The sequence below is a fragment of the Phascolarctos cinereus genome, unplaced genomic scaffold, assembly GCF_003287225.1.
Source record: "Phascolarctos cinereus isolate Bilbo 61053 unplaced genomic scaffold, phaCin_HiC Scaffold_1;HRSCAF=81, whole genome shotgun sequence".
NCBI classification, from domain to species: domain Eukaryota; kingdom Metazoa; phylum Chordata; class Mammalia; order Diprotodontia; family Phascolarctidae; genus Phascolarctos; species Phascolarctos cinereus.
The window spans coordinates 1,651,144-1,670,087 of record NW_027555514.1 but is presented as its reverse complement, the minus strand read 5'-3'; positions in this window follow the sequence as shown (position 1 = coordinate 1,670,087).

Genomic DNA, 18,944 nt, shown 5'->3' with positions numbered 1-18,944 from the left:
TCGTCTTCCTCTTCTCCCTTCTCTCCTTCCCCCCCCATCCCAGCTTCCCCTGGTGTCCCCGTGCTGTCTGTGTTGTGTGCTCTGGACAGTCATGTCCTGCCTAGCAGAACCAGCCTCCCTGCCAGCCTGTGCCTGAATGAGGGATGTTGGTTAAAAACAAGTAAAAAGACAAGTAATGATTAAACTCTTCCAGAAAGGGCTTATACCTCAAAGAAACCATCCATAAGAAAAAAAAAAGTCCCCATGAAGTCCAAAATATTTATAGCAGCACTTTTTGTGATAGTTAAGAATTGGAAACAAAGATGATGCCCATCTTTTGGGGAATGGCTAAACAAATTGCAGTCCATGAATGTAACGGAATATTATTGTGCTGTAAGAAATGATGCATATGATGAATACAGAGAAGCCTGGCAAGAGCTATGTGAGCTGATGCAGAGTGGATTCAGCAGAACCAAGAAAACAACATGCACAAAAACTACAACAAGCACACACTGAAAAATCCAGAACAAATGGAACAAAGTTGGACTTGAACAAGAGAGATGGGAGGAAGCTCTGCTCCTGCCCATCCCCCACAGCCCTGGGTGCCCACAGGTGTCACATGTGGTGCCTGTTTGGGACTTTCTCAATGCATTCACCAATCATGCAGATTTTTTTTCTCTCTAAAAACAAGACAAAACACTTTGTCATATAGGATGGCTCTTCATGAGGGGGAGCAAGAGGGATGCTCTTTAGACATAAGAAACAAAATATCAATAAAAATTATTTAAAAGAATTCCAGAAATTATCATGCCTCCTGCTCTCCCTTTGCTGATCCTGTCTTCATCTTTATCTCCCAGGGCTATGCACACACATCTTTGTGTGCCCAGACAATGGACCTGGGCTGTTTGGCACCTTTCCTTTAGGCAAGGTTAATTTTTTTCAGCCAATTCTCTTCCTTTCCTTTTCAGTTGAATGAAATGTAACTGCCTGCAATGGTTTTTGCTTCTAGGATCCATTTGTCCTACTTGGGACCTTCTTCCCTGATGGCACTCCCAGGTCATCTGTCCCATAGTTACCACTGGTCCAGCCTCATGAACTGAGCCAGCCCACGTAGTCAACATGGAGCTTCCAGCAGGTGAGGGAGATGAGAGGGGTATCACATAGGCTGAAACCCACTGAAGCTTTGGCTAAGATCAAGGTTTCTGTTCTCAAGCTTTGGCTCCTCCCTCTTCCAAATGGCCGATTCAGAGTACAGCATGTTAGAGCCCTCACAGGCAGACATGCCCTCAGGACTGGACAGCACTCAACACCCTCTTTTGCTTTTTCAGATACTGACACTCTTGAACCTCAGAGGTAATTCCCTCGCTTGTTGGCATCTTGAGGTCCTTCCTCACACGCCTCATCTTTGGCCAGGCAATGGCATAGGGTTTGAACCTCTATCACTTATAAGATTTTTAGGGCTCAGTGCTTTCTTGATTTTTTTTTTTTTAAGATTTGAAGTATCCATCTTTTCTCAGTCTGTTACCTACAGGCCCAGGGGTTGAGCCAGAGGAAGACTCTTGACTTTTACAGAGTAAGCCTGGGGCTGTGCTGCTATTTCATGAGAGCCTGCTCACTCAGAGCTAGATATTCTTTCTCTGCTTCTCCCTCACCCCAAGAATCCACTAGCACTGTGGAGATGGGGGGGAGAAGTTTGCTGAATGGAAGTGCTTGGAAGACTCACTACCTTCATGCCTCTTTCTCTGACTTTAACCCTGTGTTACTAGGCTGCCTGTGAACAGTGAGCCTGGGCTTCAGAGGCAGAGCTCCCCCTGGGGCCTCTCTGGGGCTTTGCCAGAACAAACTCAAGTCCTCCATGAGGGCAGCTAATAAAATGCCCTGGGATTCTTAGGGATCAGACAAACCCTGACTTTCTCTGAGTCCAGAACAGTTTTTTCTTTTTCTATTAAAGGCTGAATCAGTGATGGTTCTCAAGTCAAAAGACTAGCAGCCTGGTCGTGGCATGAACTTTGACAAATAGTAAAATATGCCATTAATTACATAACAAAACCCAACTTACCTTTCTGTTGCTTTAGGTTGCAATGAATTATCCCACCCTGAAGGAACACTCTAGTCAGAACGAAGAAGATTCCCTGTGCTCTGAGTTAGGACCTGCCCTGAGAGCGGGACCCAACACTCCTAAGCCCTTGACTCTCTCCAAGGCTGTGTAAGCAAACATCCTGGAGGCACAGAGGCTAATATGCTTCTAGCATCGACAACTGGTGTCTTTGCAAAGCAGAGACTTGCCCTAGAAGCAAGAGTTAACAGGGATGGAAACATCTTTTTTTTTTTTTTTTAATGAAACTAACAGGGCCAATGGCCAGAGTTTGATCTAATGCTCTGCCCGAAGCACCTAGGTCACCCAGCTTGGGGCAGTGGCAGTGGAGGGAGTGGAGCACAGCAGGGTGCCTGTTGTGAAGTGTGCCCAGTGCTGGCCAGACTCTGCCCTCCAGGACTCGGGACCTAAATACGTCAAATTTCAGGCACAGTGACTGATCCATTTGCAAGTAACCCCCCCCCTTGGGCTTTATCAGCATTCTTCTGTGTGCTTCCCATTGGTACCCGAAGGATAGGACCAAGCAACAAGCCATCTCTTCCAGTACAAATGGTCACACCTTGCCATCTGGGCACAATTAATTAAAGAGCAAAATGTCTGATCAATAAAGAGAGGTCAGCAAGCAGCTGCCCAGTGAGATCTGGACAATGTCATGCAAAGGCTGGGCTAGAAGATAATCTCATTAAGCAGCCCGCAGCCAGTGATGAAAATTCCTCCCCTAACTTGGCAACACCCACCCGTAACCCAAGTACTAATGAAGAGCTCTTTGCTGGGGAGACGCAAAGTTTAGGATGTCAGCTCCTGGAGGACAAGTTTTGTTTCCTCTTTGTCTGTTTGCCTGGCACCTGTGCCTGGCATGATGCAGGTTTGTAATGAATGCTTGTTGATTGAGGAATAAAAAGACAAGTTTCCTGCCCTCTGTGAGTTTATGGTGGAGTAGTGGGGTAGTAGGCACTAATAAAGGCGACTTCTATGTGACTGCAGATACTACTGGAGAGTATGACAGAATCAGGACATCAGGGAGAAGGAAGAAGGGGGAACGAACAAGCGTTTTTACAGGGATCACCATGTGCCAGGCATAGTACTAAGTGTGCTTTCTACAAATACTGTCTCATGGGATCCTCACAAAAACCTTATTTCATGGTTGAGGAAAGTGAGGCAAACAGAGGTTAAGGGACTTGCCCAGGGTAACAAAGCTAGTGAATGTCAGAGGCCAGATTGCAAAGGAGGCCTTCCAGGCCCAGCACTCTATCCACTGGACTGTTTACCTATATCAATGCCAATTTCTGTTGTCACCAGGAGGCTACCCTTCTGTTAACAGAACTAGGGATGGGCTTGCCCCTGTCCTGATAGGGTCTTTCAGCAGATGACTGACTATTTGTTATGGACATAGCCAAAAGAGGGCTTTCTGTTCAGAGATAAGTAGAACCAGATGGCCCCAAGGGTCATCTCCAACTCTAAGATTCTGTGATCCTGGTTCTGCAGGGTAACAGCTTTGCATACGTAGGGGAGCCCAAGGGGAAAGAATGAGAAGTGATTAGTAAGTGTGGCTGATGTTCCTGGAGCACCTTTTAGCAGACATGTTTCAAATCTATCTGGGGTGTTTCTGAGAAAGTACTTGAAGTCCTGGTAGTGGATAGACAAAGGAGCTTGTGAACAGTCCTCCTCAGTTCCAATGAGCCTCAAGAGGTGGGTGTGCTAGACTGGACATTCTGGGTCAGCTTGATGCCCTTGTGATCCCAAACATGTTACGGTGATCACTGTGTTGATTCTTACCTGGCATGCTAGGCAAGGAGATAGGGTCATTCTGATCCTTCATGCTGAGACAATCCCTACCACCAGAGGGTTTTGGGCTAGTTCCCTGGCTACCTTCACAGAGTGCCGTATCATGGCCAACGGTGGTGGTGGTAGGGGAACATATATCCAATAATTGATGAAAAGCAAAAAAGGCTGAGGCATATGTAGCAGGCATCTAGGTGGTAGCTGGAAGACATGAATTCAAATCTAGCCATAGACACTTACTAGCTGTACGACCTTGAGCAAGTCATTTAACTTTCTCAGCCCCAGTTTCCTCACTTGCAAAATGGGGATAGTAATAGCACCTGCATTGGAGGGATATTGTGCAGATCAAGTCAAATAAGATAATGCACAAAATGGTTTGCAGACCTTAAAGCACCATGTAAATGTGCACTGTTATTATTATTACTCTCCACCACAGATACTGATTTTGATATTTGAGACCATGTAGGCTTTAGGTGATCTCTTCATAAGATAGAAGCTCATGGGACATGAACTATGCATTAAAGAATGAATATGAGATAGGCTTTGCATAGGACGACCGGAGTGGGAAAGGATGTTCTGGGTGACAGAGAACAGCATAGACAAAGAGAGTATGCTGTGTGGAGGGGCCACTAAGTGGTGCAGTTCACAAAAGGCCAAGCCTGGAGTCAGAAGGACCTCAGTTCAAATCCAGCCTCAGACATTTCCTAGCCTTCAGCCTCAGTTTCCCTAGCTGTCAAATAGAGATAATAATAGAACCTACATGACAGAGATGTCATGAGGAACAAATGAGATTTATATATATATATATATATATATATATTATATATATATATACACATGCACACATATATAGTGCTTTTGAGAACCTTGAAACACTATATAGACATGATAGCTTTATTAACAATAATAGCTAATGTTTATATTGTGCTTACTATAGGCCAGGCAGTTTACAATTATTATCTAATTTATTATTTATCTCAACCATTGTCTCTATTATTATTATTATTATTACCTCTGTGGGGCTGAGAGGTTTTTTTGGAATGTTGAACAGAAGGTTAGACAGGTAAGCTGAAGCTAACATGTCGGAAGAAATGGAAAGGAAGAACAATTTACCTAGATTCTGCATTTGACAGTAACAGAGCCCCAGGAAGAGAAATGCCCAAAGAGATGCTTCGGTTCTGTATAGAAGGCCTCAAAAACATGATTTTCTTGCATAAATGTGATCTGAAGTTTATATTTCCTGGATCTGGGATGACAAACTCCTAGGAAATTTAGATGTTTATAAAGTGTAAAGTCTACCTGAGAAATGAATTGAGTGGAAGCAAGGGCCTCATGGGCAAACTGCCTACCTGGAGGTCCTTCTTGGGTTGTTCTTGAGGCTTTCCCTGCTCTTTTGTGTCTGTTTCATCTGTTTTCTTCCTGGGTCTTGGTTTATCTCCCCACTCAAGGACATTGAAGGTGCTCCTTCCCTGGTTTCTAACATGCCTGGGGTAGGATAGTCAAAGAATGCTCCTTGAGAGGCCTCCGGTCACTGTGCCTCTTTGGCTGGTTTATCCAGGGCTGCTTGAGAAAGATGTAGGTGATGCATCTACATGGCACAGTTTTCAGTCCAAGGAACTCATGTTTTCCAGCCTGCCTGCTTTCTTCTTTCCTATTTCAACTTGAAAGTGATTTCTAAGAGATACTTATAGAGGGAGTTCCAGTTCTCATGAATAGTGGGAGCTCGGTCTGCCAGGACAGCCTTTTGCCACGCTTCAGCAAGTACTCAGCTTCCTCAGTCCATTTTGGATTCAGATGAAAAAGCACTGGATTCTTGAACTGTCCTATTGAAAGAGAACTGAAAAAAGCCTTGGGCTGGATGGGCTGTCACACAGAATGTAATTCCCTAAGATCTCCTGGGTTCTAGGGCCCTTGAGAACTGCTAGCTTTATCTGTTGCCCCCTTGGCCTCCCACCTTTCCCTCCTTCCCTTTCTTTCCAGCAGGACAATTGTCTGGAATCACCACCATCAATCCTCCCATTGAACCTCATGTGCTCATGCTTTCTAGGCACACAACCAGACAAATAATCCAAGTCCAAATTGGACTTTGGACAAGAACTGTCTTGGTACTAGAATAGAAAGACAAGGATGAAAAATGTTCCTGTCATCATGGAGTTTATGTTCTACTATGCCCAGATAGGCACAAATCAGTATGAGAGAGCCCATTCAGGAGGTGAGAGAGCCCATTCAGGAGGTGAGAGAGCCCAGTCAGAAGGTGAGAGAGCCCAGTCAGGAGCCTGCTGCAGCAGTTCAGATGAGAAGTCATGAGACTGAAGAGGGCAGTGACCTGAGTGGTGGGAAGGGGAAAGAGATGAGAGACGACATAAATATGACATTGATGGTGTTTGGCAATTGATTGGACTTGGGGAAGATGAGGAAGAAGGAAGAATCAAAGACAACTTAGAAAGTTTGAAGCCAAAGGACTGACTAGTGAAGAGTCCATTGTTGTCTCTCCCCGTGCTTCTCCCAAAGGAGTCAGGACAGCCTTGCCCTAAGCACCTGCCAGAGAGGACCAGGACCCACACTCACCACTGTGACTGACTCCAGCCAGAGAAGAATTAAGCTCTGTCAGAAGGTTCTAAGCTGAGCAGGAGAGACAGGGAGACCAGCTCCCAAGGCACATGGTACTGGTTCCTGTGAAATAAGTTGCTTCAAGGTACTCTGATGTTTCTCCTTCTTCTTTTGCTTGTCTGACTGGGCCAAATGGTGGGTTCACAGCTCATCCCTCCTTAGTTCTAGTGAGCAACTTATGCTATAGGTATTGATGAACTTCCTGAAAAACAAATTTCTGAGTGGATTTTTGAATCCTAGCCACACCCACTAACCTGTAATAGGTGGCCTACCTGGTAGCTTTCTTTTGTTCTTATAGCATCTTTTCCTGATACAACATGACATTCCATTCACTTAAAACATTTATTAATAAATTATTATTAGTCTTCTTTACAACATGATGAATGTGAAAATATGCTTAATAGTGTTGCATATGGAGAGCCTATATCAGATTGCACGCTGTCTTGGGGTGGAAGGGGGAGAAAATTTAAAACTCAAAAGCATATGGAAGTGAATGTTGAAAACTAAAAATAAATTAATTAATTGAAAAAATAAATTTTTATTAGACAACTACTCTGTGCCAGGTCCTGTCCTAAGTGCTCGGGATCCAAAAGGAGGCAAAAGACAGCCGTACCCTCAAGGAGCTTACATTCTAATGGATGGCATGACTCACTAGGGCAAGCTCACTAGCTTTCCTGTCTCCAGTGACTGCTCAGTGCAATGGGACACATCCCTCATGTGATCACTTTGCTTTCCAGAGAAGCGCATGTTCTTTTCCAAGAGTCTGTTGGAGAATCTTTTGCTGTGTGAGCCCCAGTACAGTAATCCTGCTCTTCTTCCTCCTTCATACCACCTGCTTAAGAAGCTCTGACACATTCCAACTTTCCAGCTCTCACTTTCTTCCAGGTTATGGGTTCTAAGGTCTGGCTGAATGAATAAGAAAATGTTTATTAAGCACTTTCTAAATGCCAGTCTTAGGATACAGATACAAGTAAACAACATAGGTCCCCCTACCCTCAAGGACTTTACATTCTAATGGGGAATGACAACAAAAAAGGGATCTAGGAAGGAGTTTTAGGGAAAGGAAAGGGTACCCATGAGAGATCAAGTTTGCTGGCAAGGAGCTAGGCAGGCAGCTTGGAGAGGGGTCACATTAGGAGTGGAGGGAGCAGGAAGTGATGATGTGGAGTCTGGTCCTCAGGATGAAAGATTGAAAAAACAAACAGGTCAGTCCCTGCCCTCATGCAGACTAAGAGAGGAAGATAATATGTGAAGTAGAGCAGGAAAGGGATTGGTATGTGTGCAGATGGCCCAGAAGTATAATGTTGGGCCTGGGGATGGGGATGACAGGGGGAACACTCAGCAATCAGAACCCAGTGTCCCAGGGTTGCAGAACTTCCTGTTCTTTAGGAGGTAGAGACAGCAGTGCAGGTGGCCTGGCATGGTGATGACCAGGAAGTAGCCCAATGTCTATTCCACATGAAGAGTCCTTCAAGCATTTTAATGTTGCATTTATATATGTGCTCAGCCTTTTCTTTTCCATACTGAATGTCTCCATTTCCTTCATCCATTTCTCATATGACATGAATTGAAATCCCCTCACCATTCTGTTTGTCTTCCACTGGATGTGGTGCAGTTTGTCAATGTTTCTCTCAAAATGTAGTGACCGGAAGTGACCAGTGGTATTTAATTTAGCAATTATTGAGCAGTGTTTGAAAAGCAAAAAAGCAGGGTCTTGATGAAATAGACCACAGCAGATAAAATTGGATAGGAGGAGGTAGTGGGAGAGATTCAGGTCAAGAGAAGACAAACCTATTAAGGAAGGGAAAAGGACCTATTTATGCAAAAAAATATTTATAGCATCTCTTTTTGTGGTGGATAAGAATTGGAAATCAAAGTGATTCCCATTAATTGAGGAACGGCTAAAGAAGATTTGGTATATATTGTGCTATAAGAAATGACAAGGTGATTCCAGAAAAACCTAGGAAGACTTTTGTGAACTGATACATGGTGAAATGAACAGAACCAGGAGAATGTTGTATACAGTAACAGTAACATTGTGTGATGAAGAACTGGAATGACTTAGCTCTTCTCAGCAATACAACGATCCAAGACAATCCCAAAGGACTAATGATAAAGCATATCATCTGTCTCCAGAGAAAGAACTGATATTTACTGAATACAGACATTCAGTTTTCTTGTACAAAATGACTAATATGGGAATGTTTTACATAATTGCAAAAAAAAAATCCACATCCCTGGAGGCAGGCAAAAGAGAGGTCAAACCAAGAGGGCCTTGTATTGGGGTCTCTAGGCAGTCAGTGAATAAGTATGCTGGGAAGGTTAAACACCTTGAAGGGGGAGGATGAAGGGAGCACAGCCAAAATACAAGAGAACTGGCCTTTGTACTGATGTGGTTTCAGCTTTGATATTTGTTGTAGAGTGCTTGCCTCTCTGAAACACAAGCTTGTCTTGGCAAAATTGGCATGGATCAGTGAATCAATGATATTTATTAAGTGGCTAAGATGCAGCTGTCAGGGACAGTGCTGGGTCCTGGAGATATGAAGTCCTTACCCTCAAGGTGCTTCCATCCTGCTGGGGATATACCATATTCACAGAAAAGTAAGCATAGGGTATAAACCAAAATAAATATTTTATTCAGTATTTTTTCTTTGATATTCATTAAGACTACCAGCCTATAGTTTTTTTTCCCTTTGCTTTATCTTTACACTGGTCATTATCCTTTATTTGTTTCCTTTTAGTATTTTCTTTATAATCTACCCTCAGAAACTGAAAAGTGTTTCAACAATATCTCTTCTCGGTGTTTCAACAATATCTCTTCTCTTTTCAACTTTATCTTCCCTCTTAACAACTCCCCTCTTTTTTCTCTCTATCCCTGACCCTTTCTCTGATGAGTTTGATGTATTTCTGTGCAAAACTCTTTATGTGTGAGCATGTGTGGTTTTTTTTTCCAGTCTTCCCTTGTACATTTCAGGTACTCTCTTCATGTTTATATTCTCTTTTTCTTACAAATAGAAATGATTAGAAATAGTGAGTTATATACCTTTGTTTCTCATTTATTCTCTAGCACATTCTTTCCATCTCTTTTCTTTTTTCTCTTAAGTTCATCAAAATACAATAAAATGACACCAGGCCTTCTGTTTGTTTGGACTCCCATTATGGCCCTCAAAGGCATTAGAATTCTGAAGGGACATTTGCTTCACTGCTGTTAGAATGAAAGGACTTCCTCATTGTTTAGTTCCTTCCAACTGCTAACCCTAACCCTAACCTTTCCAGGTTTCTCTTGACTTCTGTGTTCCCATTTCAATGTTTCTACTCAGCTCTGGTTTTTCCATAAGGAAAGCTTGAACATCTTTTAGTCCATTAGGGTTCAATTATCTCCCCAGTAGGAGCATACTCAGTTTTTTTTAAATTAATTTTTTTCAATTAGAAAAAAATATTTTTTTCACTTTCCCACCCCTCCCTCCAATTGATAAAGAAAGAAAAACAAAACTTTTGTTATAAATATGCATATAGTCAAACATAAGAAATTTCTGTGCTAGATTTGTCCCCAAAATATGCCTCATTTTGCACTCTCCTTCATCCTCTATCAGGAGGTGGGTAGCATGTTTCATCATTAGTCTTCTGGAATTGTGATTAGTCATTACACTGATCAGAATTCCCAAATCTTTAAAAGTTCTTTGGTTTTTACAATATGTTGTTATTGTATAAATTGTTCTTTTATTTATTTATTTTGGTTAGGCAATGGGGTTAAGTGACTTGCCCAGGGTCACACAGCTAGTAAGTGCTATGTGTCAGAGGCCGGATTTGAACTCAGGTCCTCCTGAATCCAGGGCTGGTGCTCCATCCACTGCACCACCTAGCTGTCCGTTGTATAAATTGTTCTGATTCTGTTCACTTTACTCTCCATCAGTTCATGCAAGTCTTCCCGGGTTTCTCTGAAACCACCTCCTTCATCATTTCTTATAGCACAATAGTAAGTACTCCACCTCATTCATGTCATTACTTTAGCCATCCCCCCATTAATGGGCACCTCTCAATCTATATATCTTTGCCATCTCAAAATGAGCTATAAATATTTTTATATATCTTTAGAATTTGTTTTGCTTAGGGCAAATCCCTCATTTAATCTACTCTTCCTTTAATTCTCCCTTCTCTTTCCCTCTTATTTCCATGTTTAGTGAAATATGTTTCTGCACCCAACTGTGTATGTGGATTCTTCCTTTCTTTAACTTTAAGAGTGAAGTGTCAGCTTCTCCCCCCCTCCCTCCCTACTTGTGTGTATAGACTGATACTTGTACACCCTGATTGCATGAGATCTTCTTTTTCTTTTCTTTTCTTCTTAAAGGTTACTTTCAGTTCTGAATTCCTTCCCTCCACTCTACTCCCCTAACAACTGAGAAGGCAAGAAATGTGATGCCCATTATACATATCATGTCATACAAAACATATTTCCTATATGAGGTAATTTCTCCTGACCTTCTCCTTCCTCCTCCAGTGTATTCCTCTTCTCCTCCATTTACATTCTTCTTTTGAGACCTTTAAGAATAAAAAAGCCATTACTAGTCCAATTAGGCTCCCTTCATGACTCCAGGTGATGATAGGGTTCAGAAAGGACAGAATGGATCACCTTTCCATATTAGATTGTAAACAGTTTCTCTTTAGTTCCTCATGATTGTTTCTTCACATTTACTTTTTTAGGTTTCATTTGACTCCTATGTCTGTACTTCAAAGTTTCTGAGCAGCTCTGATTTTTTCATCAGGAATACCTGAAATTTCTATTTGATTAAAAGTCCATGGAAGGGGGGAGGGGTGTATTTTGCACTACAGGGTTATGCTCAGTTTTGCTAAGTTATTCTTGGTTGTAAGCCTATGCACTTTGCTTTCAGGAGCATCATGTCATAAGCCCTCTACTTTTTCATTTAATTTATCATTGTGGTGGCTGTTAAATCATGTGTGATCCTGAATATGGCCCCTAAATATTTAAATTCTCTCTGGCTGCTTGCAATATTTTTTCCTCTGGGATCTGGGTTTTGGCTATAATGCTCCTGGTAGTCTTCATTTCAGGGTTTCTTTCAGGAGATGGATTCATTCAATTATACTTTGCTCTCTGGTTCTAAGAGATCTGGTCTGTTTAAAATGATTTCTTGAAGTATCATGTTGAGGCTCTTTTTTGGGGGGGAGTTATAGCTTTCAGTTAAAACTGTTCTTCAATTTTATTTTCTCAGGTGAGTCATCTTTTTGCTATGAGATGCTATACATTTTCTTCTATTTTTCACTCTTTTGTCTTTGTTTTAATATTTTTGTTTTCTCATAGAATCATTAGATTCAATTTGATCCATCTAATATTTAGGCAATTTGTTGCTTGGGCAAGGTTTGGTGCTTCTTTTGCCAAACTGGTAATTCCCTTTCTAATTCTTTCTTCCACAGCTTTCATTTCCTTTACATTTCCCCCACTAGCATTCTCATTTCATTTATTAATTTTTTTAGGCAATTGGGGTTAAGTCACACAGCTAGTAAGTGTCAAGTGTTTTGATCTGAGGTAGGATTTGGACTCAGGTCCTCTTGACTTCAGGGCTGGTGCTCTATCCACTGAGCCACCTAGATGCCCCAAATTAATTTTTTTAAACTTAAAAAATCTTGCTTCATCTTTGTGAAAGCCTGATTGTTAACTGATTTTAGTTGTAATGTTTCTGGGGGTTTTAATTTTAGGATTTCTTTTAGGAGGTAACTGTGAATTATTTCTATTTTTACTTTGTCCTTTAATCCTAATAGATCTTAGCAGTTTTCCTTGTAATTTTCTTGAAATAACATAGCCAGGTTTTTTGTTTCTCCCCGCCCCCCATGGTTTTCAAGGAGTCCAATGATTTTTAGCTCATTCCTCTCTGACCTGTTTTCCAGGCCAATACATTTCCTGCTGTTTCAATCATTTGGTATTGTCTTAGTCTTTGTTATCATCTTATGGAGTCACTGAGTTCTTTTTGCTCCATTCTAATTTTGGAGGAGGCCATTCCTTGGGTGTATTGTCCACCTTCTGTTCTGTTTATTCCCCCTTCCAATTCCTTCCTCCAGAGCTCTTATATTTCCCTCATTGCTTCATTTTCCACTTGCTTGCTTTCTTTCTTGTGCTCTTGTTATCCTTGTGGATGAGCCAGTTTTCCTCAGAGGTTCTTCTTATATTTGCTTTATTGGTATTCTCTTGTTCTGAGTCTGGCTTTGGTCATCTCTATGCTAGTTCCTCAGAGAGATCAATGTCTTTTTTCATGTGCTCATATGTCCAGCCACAGGTTCTGACTGAGAATTTTGCATTACGGCCTGGTTCCACTCTCTTCTTCATACTTGGATGGAATGGTGAGGCTTTATTTAGTTCTAACCTTCATTTGTTGGGCTTTTACTTCTGACTTCCACTTCCCTTGGTGTGTCTGGGTTGAGACTGATCACAGGTTTCAGGCCCCTTGGGTCATCTGAAGTCAGTAAACCATGGACTTCAGGTTACTTTGGAGGATCTCAGGCCAGATTGCCATGGCCTTCAAGCCCCTCTGGAATCTTTCTGTTAGAGCACAGCCAGCTCTGGTTACTGCCAGTAGTCAGAATGCTTAGGCTTCTGAATGCCATGGATCTTTACCTGGGAACTAGAAAAAGAATGCTACAGACTCCACGTGCTCCTGGAGCATCTTTGCTAAGAGGGCCGTACTCCTCTAGCCTCTTGTCTAGAATGCCAAATTCAGAGGGATGCTGGCCGTTGTTCCCTCATCCATGGTCAGAAGTGAAGAGTGCTAGGAATTCTTGGTGCTCCCAAAATATCCCTGGCTGTATACTCAAGACATCCTGGCCCTTAGCACCGGAGCCCTGCCTCCTTCAAGTGCCCTTCGAGGAGGGATTCTTCATGTGTATTGTTTCCTGGTGGCAACCAATTGAAGCTTATGGACCCCTTCTCAGAATCATGCTGTTAACAGCACAAAATAAAGACACTGGGTTACAAAGAAAGCTGAGTATATTGAAATCAAAATGTAATTTCTCCCCATCCAAGTTCATGGACCATTTGAAATGTATCCAGGGATTCACTGATCTCTGGATCCTAGGATAAGAACTGCCACCACAGAGGATGTCCTTGTCAGTGCCAGCAAGCTTCCAGCTTGTTTAGCTGCTCTCACTGGCTCTCCTGGAGGAGGGATTCTTCAGGCTTCTTGCTGTCTTTTTTGAGGTCTTGTGCTGAATGAAGGAACTAATTGTTGGACAATTGATGTAGTTTCCTTTTTAGATCTCGGCAGGAGTGCACATTGGAGAGATGGGCTCCCCTATGACCTTTCATGCTGCTAGCTTAACTAGAAGCCCCTCCCACGGAAGCTTCCTGAGCATCGGCATCTTCAGATCTGTGCTTTAAGATAATTCATTCGGCAGTTGTTTAGAGGGTAGACTGGAGACAAATGCAGAAGGCTGTTGCAATAGTACAAGCAGAAGGCCAGATCTAGAGTGGTTGTGCTGTGATAAAGAGAAGGGAACAAATGTGAGAAATGGTGCGGACAGGAAATTTATAAGAATGGCAATGAACTGGACCTTTTCTCAACATTTGTCTTTTACCTATCTGCTGCACTGGACACTATTGACCACCACATGCTCCTGCATATTCTCCATTCTGGGTTTTTATGACACTCCTCTGTCCTGGTTCTGCTCCTACCTGTCTGACCACTCATTGTCAGTCTCCTTTGCTGGTTCAGCATTCATATCATGCCTCCCGACTATGAGTGTTCACTGAGGCTCTATGCTAGGGTCTTTATCTTCTCTTTTCACACTCTTTCTCTTGGCAACTTCATCAGCTTCTATGGGTTCAACTATCAAGCTCACACATATATGTATGTATGTATGTATGCATGTAGGAGTACATGTGTCTCCCCTTCCCCCAGTGTCCCCTGAGCTTCAGTCCTGCATTAACAATTGCTTATGAGCTATTTCAAACTAAATGTCTTGGAGACATATAGAGCTTCAAATGTTCAGCACTGAATTCATTATCTTTCCTCTCCAACTCTCCCTTCTTCCCAGCATTCTTCTTAGTGCTGAGGGCACTGCCATCTTTCACATCACTCAGGCCTGAAACCTACTTGTCATCCTCAATTCCTCACTCACACTCACTCCGCACTCCAATCTCCTGTCAAGTCTTGTCATTTCTACTTTCATAATATCATTGTGGATTTCTCCTCCTCTCTTCCCTGAGCCTGAGCCACCACAGGTCCTCATCACCTCTTGCCTAGATGATTGCAAAAGGCTTCTAATTCTTCTTCCTGCTTCAGGCATCTCCCTACTCTGGTTTATCCTCTGCTCGGCGGTGACAATGGTCTTCCTAAAGTGTAGATTTGATCACATTCCTGTCTTCCCCACCACATTCAATAAACTCCAATGACTCCCTATCACCTCCAGGACCAAATAGAAAATCCTGTTTGGCATCTAAAGTCCTTCATAACTTGTCCCCTTCCTACCTTTCAAGTCTCCGTAGGTTCCACTATCCTGCATATGCTTGATAATCCGCCCACACTACCTTCCTGCTTTGCACTGACTGTCCCCCCTATTTGAAATATCTCCCTGTTCACCTCTACCTCTTGGGTTCCCTGGTTTGATTCAAGACCAACTCCAATGTTACACTCCTCAGGGGTCTTTCTAGGTTTTCCTCCTCCTAGCTGCTTGTTCCTTCCCTCTAAGATTGCCTTCCATTGACTCTCTACAGCTTGTATGGGTGTAGTTATTTGATTGTGGATTCTCCCAGAATTTTAGCTCCTTCAGGGCACAGTGTTTTTGTCTTCCTAGCACATAGCACAGTGCCTACACATAGTAAGTACTTCATAAATGCTTGCTGCCTGATTTACTGAAAGCCTTCTCTCCCCACCCCATATATAAACTTGGAGTCTTACCTGAATTTGCACAACACTGGTTTATGCAAATGAACACCTAGCACCTTAGAAGTAAATAGCACATATATATACACACAATGCATGGTACACATACTCTTGTCTTTCTCTTTTTTAGATTGGACTTGAATTTTGAAACATTAGACTTAATTCTGCAATGGAATCAAGTAAAGCCTAGAAGTATTCTTGGACACCTCTAGGACCCATGAGTTCATCAGTGTGCCACCCTGCCAACTGATGCTGGTCCCAACTACTCTTCCTTGGGGTAGATGATCTTGGAGAGTTGTTATAGCTTCAGAAGATGTTCCCCTGTGGCCAAGGTGGTGATGAAGCCCTAACTAGTCTGGAACAACCTCAACACTTTCCATGCCTGCTTCCCTGCACAAGAATTTAATAAAGCCCTGGCAAATGTGAGCATGTCAATAAGACTTCTGATGTAACGAGTCCTCTCTTGAGAAGTCATTTAGGTCTATCTTTAGAGGTACATTAGAAGGAAAGTGTAGAGAGGGGGGAATCTCCCTTAGGAATTTTAAAAAGAAACGTGGGTTAATGGGCCTCTTTCCAGTCATTTTCTGATGATTATTATAGCGCAGGCCTGTCAAAAGTTTGGATTGTGGTGAATATTTATAACAAAAGCACATCAAGTCTCCACTTCCATATGTCAGGGGAACTTCAGGACCAAGGAGAACTCCTTACATGGACTTCAGTGCTTAAACACACTAGAGGCTCAGACCCACAAGGCAAGATGGAGCTAGGAATAAATGCCCTCTTATTTTGGGGGGCATCTTATTTCTTAATCTTTACTTCTAGTCAGTGAACAACATGTGTTATAGTATGTGCTTGCTGACTGTATTTGACCAGGGACATCTGGCCCATATTTACTCTCTACTGATTCTCTCTCTCTGTCAGGCCCCTCTTATTAATGAGTGATTAGCACTTTCCCTCTTGAGAGAAGGATGCATTATAATTTTTGTCTTTGACATGTGGTGTGAGCTATGCACAGAACTCTCACCTGATTCTGCCAAATAGACTTGAGTAGTATCTGTGTCTTGGTCTTGGACTATCTGCTTGGGTTTTTAAAGGCTCCTGTGCTTATCCATGGGCAGATTTCCCTGTGTAGCTACTAGGACTTTAGTCCCTAGGAGCTCCTCTACCCCAAGACCACTAGAAACAGAAGAGATATGTTACTAGGGAAGCAGCATTAGAAAAGAATAGCAATTTGGAAGCCTGAGTACAGTCATCCACAAAAGCTGGCTAGGGGATAGGCACACTTTCTAAATTAAAAGAGCTCTTTTATGGACTTGGAAGTAACGACAGTCATTTATGGGAGCATCAATATGTCAGAAGGGGAAACAGTGATCTCCTTGGAAGGGCTGGGGCCTTACCATCCTGTGGCAGATCATTAATATTTATAGTTCCATACCCAGAAATATGATGAATGCTTTGCATGCTGAGTGGGGCTGGTGCATCAGGGTGCACTTATAAGGGGCCTTTGGGGAGCAGAGAATGCTTTTGTAAAAACACAATAAAGGAGAAGCAGTGCTCTTTGGTTCATGACTTTTCCTGTAGCCATGTGAAGCTATCAAAATATGCATGTACCCAAAATGAATGGGGTAAAAAAGCTGTGTTATCCACCCCAAATCATCTTCTGGTAGCACTCCCTGCTCACATCTGCTATATAGGGATGTATTCCTAAAACCTGACACAATGCCTAGTGTGTAATTGGTTCTGAAATAATGCTGGTTATTTGACTGATGAGATCACAGAGCCATTGGCAGAGCAGTCATCATGTTGTTCTAAAGCAGCTAGAATGGCTATTTTCCATGACCACACAAGTTCATTTTGCTCATGCCCGAAATTACTATGAAGACTGGAAAAAAAAAAAACCAAAACCCAACAGCAACTATGTGTCTGCTGGAAGTCTGAGTGAGGGGGCGGGGGAAGAAATCCTTTCCAGCAGAATAAGAATTCCTTAGCATTGTCCCATGTGTGAAGAGGGTCTAAGATCCCAACTTGCATCCTTTAGGGGTGTGACCGCTAGAAACCCTAGAAATCCCTAATCTGGAAGAGACACACCTTTGAGTAGGAACTTCAATCAGTCACCACAATGGGTTTGGATTGCTCCTAGGGGCTAAAGCTTTGTATCTGTTGATGGTTAATGTCCCCTTGATTGAAAAGAGCTGGGAGCATTGTTTTTGTAGCTGGACCTAGAGTAAACGGGCAGGAGAACTTTCCTTGTCCATGAAGAAGGGTCTTGGGGTAATCTGACCTGTGAATCCCGAACTTAATGAACCATACCAGTTTAGTGAACCCTGTTAAGGAGTTGGTTGCTTATGCAGTCATCCTCCACAATAACTTTATCAAGTGACACTGAGTTACCTTCCGTGTGTGTGTGTGTGTGTGTGTGTGTGTGTGTGTGTGTGTGTGCGCGTGCGCGCGCGCGCGTTCACGCGTGCGTGTTTTAGAGGGGAGAGAATAACCTGCCTGTCTCTCATGCAAGCTCCAACCAGGACACCAAGAAACATTTAGTTTCTAGGACACTAAAGAAAGAGTGGTCACCAATGAGTCAGGGATTAAGAAGAAGCAGTTTCCTGATTCCTAACAGATCAGGGAAAATCCCCAATACATTGCATGAAGTGAATTGAGGAGGGGACTTGCTACCTCTTCATGGGCCAGGATGTCTTTGATTCAAAACTTGTTTGGCCCTTAGGAGAAAGAGGAGGTACTCTGTGCTCTTCAGAGATGGCCAAGCTTGGAGCGTAGAAGACAAGATACCACATCTCTCACTCAGGATGGAGGAACTGAACAGTTTGGAGCATTAGCAAGAAAGGATTTGGCTGAAAATTTGGCATCTAACTGAAAGTAGTAGTTGGTAGAGCTTCAAGACCTAGGTCTCTTTTCCCTTTCTATTTGAGAGAAGGAAATCAGAATCTCTGTTCTTCTCTTTCTTTTTCTTTGCTGCTCTCTGTCCCTCTCTCTTTCTCTGTCCCTGTTTCTCTGTATCTCTCTCTGTCTCCCTCTTTCTCTCTAACAAAGGCAGACTCCTTGGCTTTTCTCTGTCCTTTTCAGGAACTTTCCTGCCTATATTCAGCACCGACAGGAGTACTCCTGTCCTCATTTCTGGAATGATGGTGTCTTATGTTTTTAGAACCATTGCTTAGAGCCCTAGAAGTCATTTTTGATAAACATGTATGTTTGCATTGAGTATCTTGTGAATAAAAACATGTCTTTATTTTGTGGGGCTATTTCCCAGATGCCCTATTGGCTACTGACCAGTAGATACTAAGAGTCTCAGCCCTGCCCAGATCTGGGGGCCTGAACAGCCTGACCCAAACTGAACCTGAATAGAAAGCTGTTAGTAAAACATGGTCCAATCCAAAGGTTTCATGAAAGCACACAGAGAAACTTCTTGGCTTGGAACCCAACTCATGTTATTTTCTGAAACTATTAAACTAGAACCAAACGGGGACATCAACATTTTCTCTAAAGTGAGAAACATCTTTTGATTCAAGTTTCTGTCTCCGAGCTCCACTTGTGGGCTCCAGGAGAAAGAAAGAAGGAAGAAGGAAAGAGAGGAA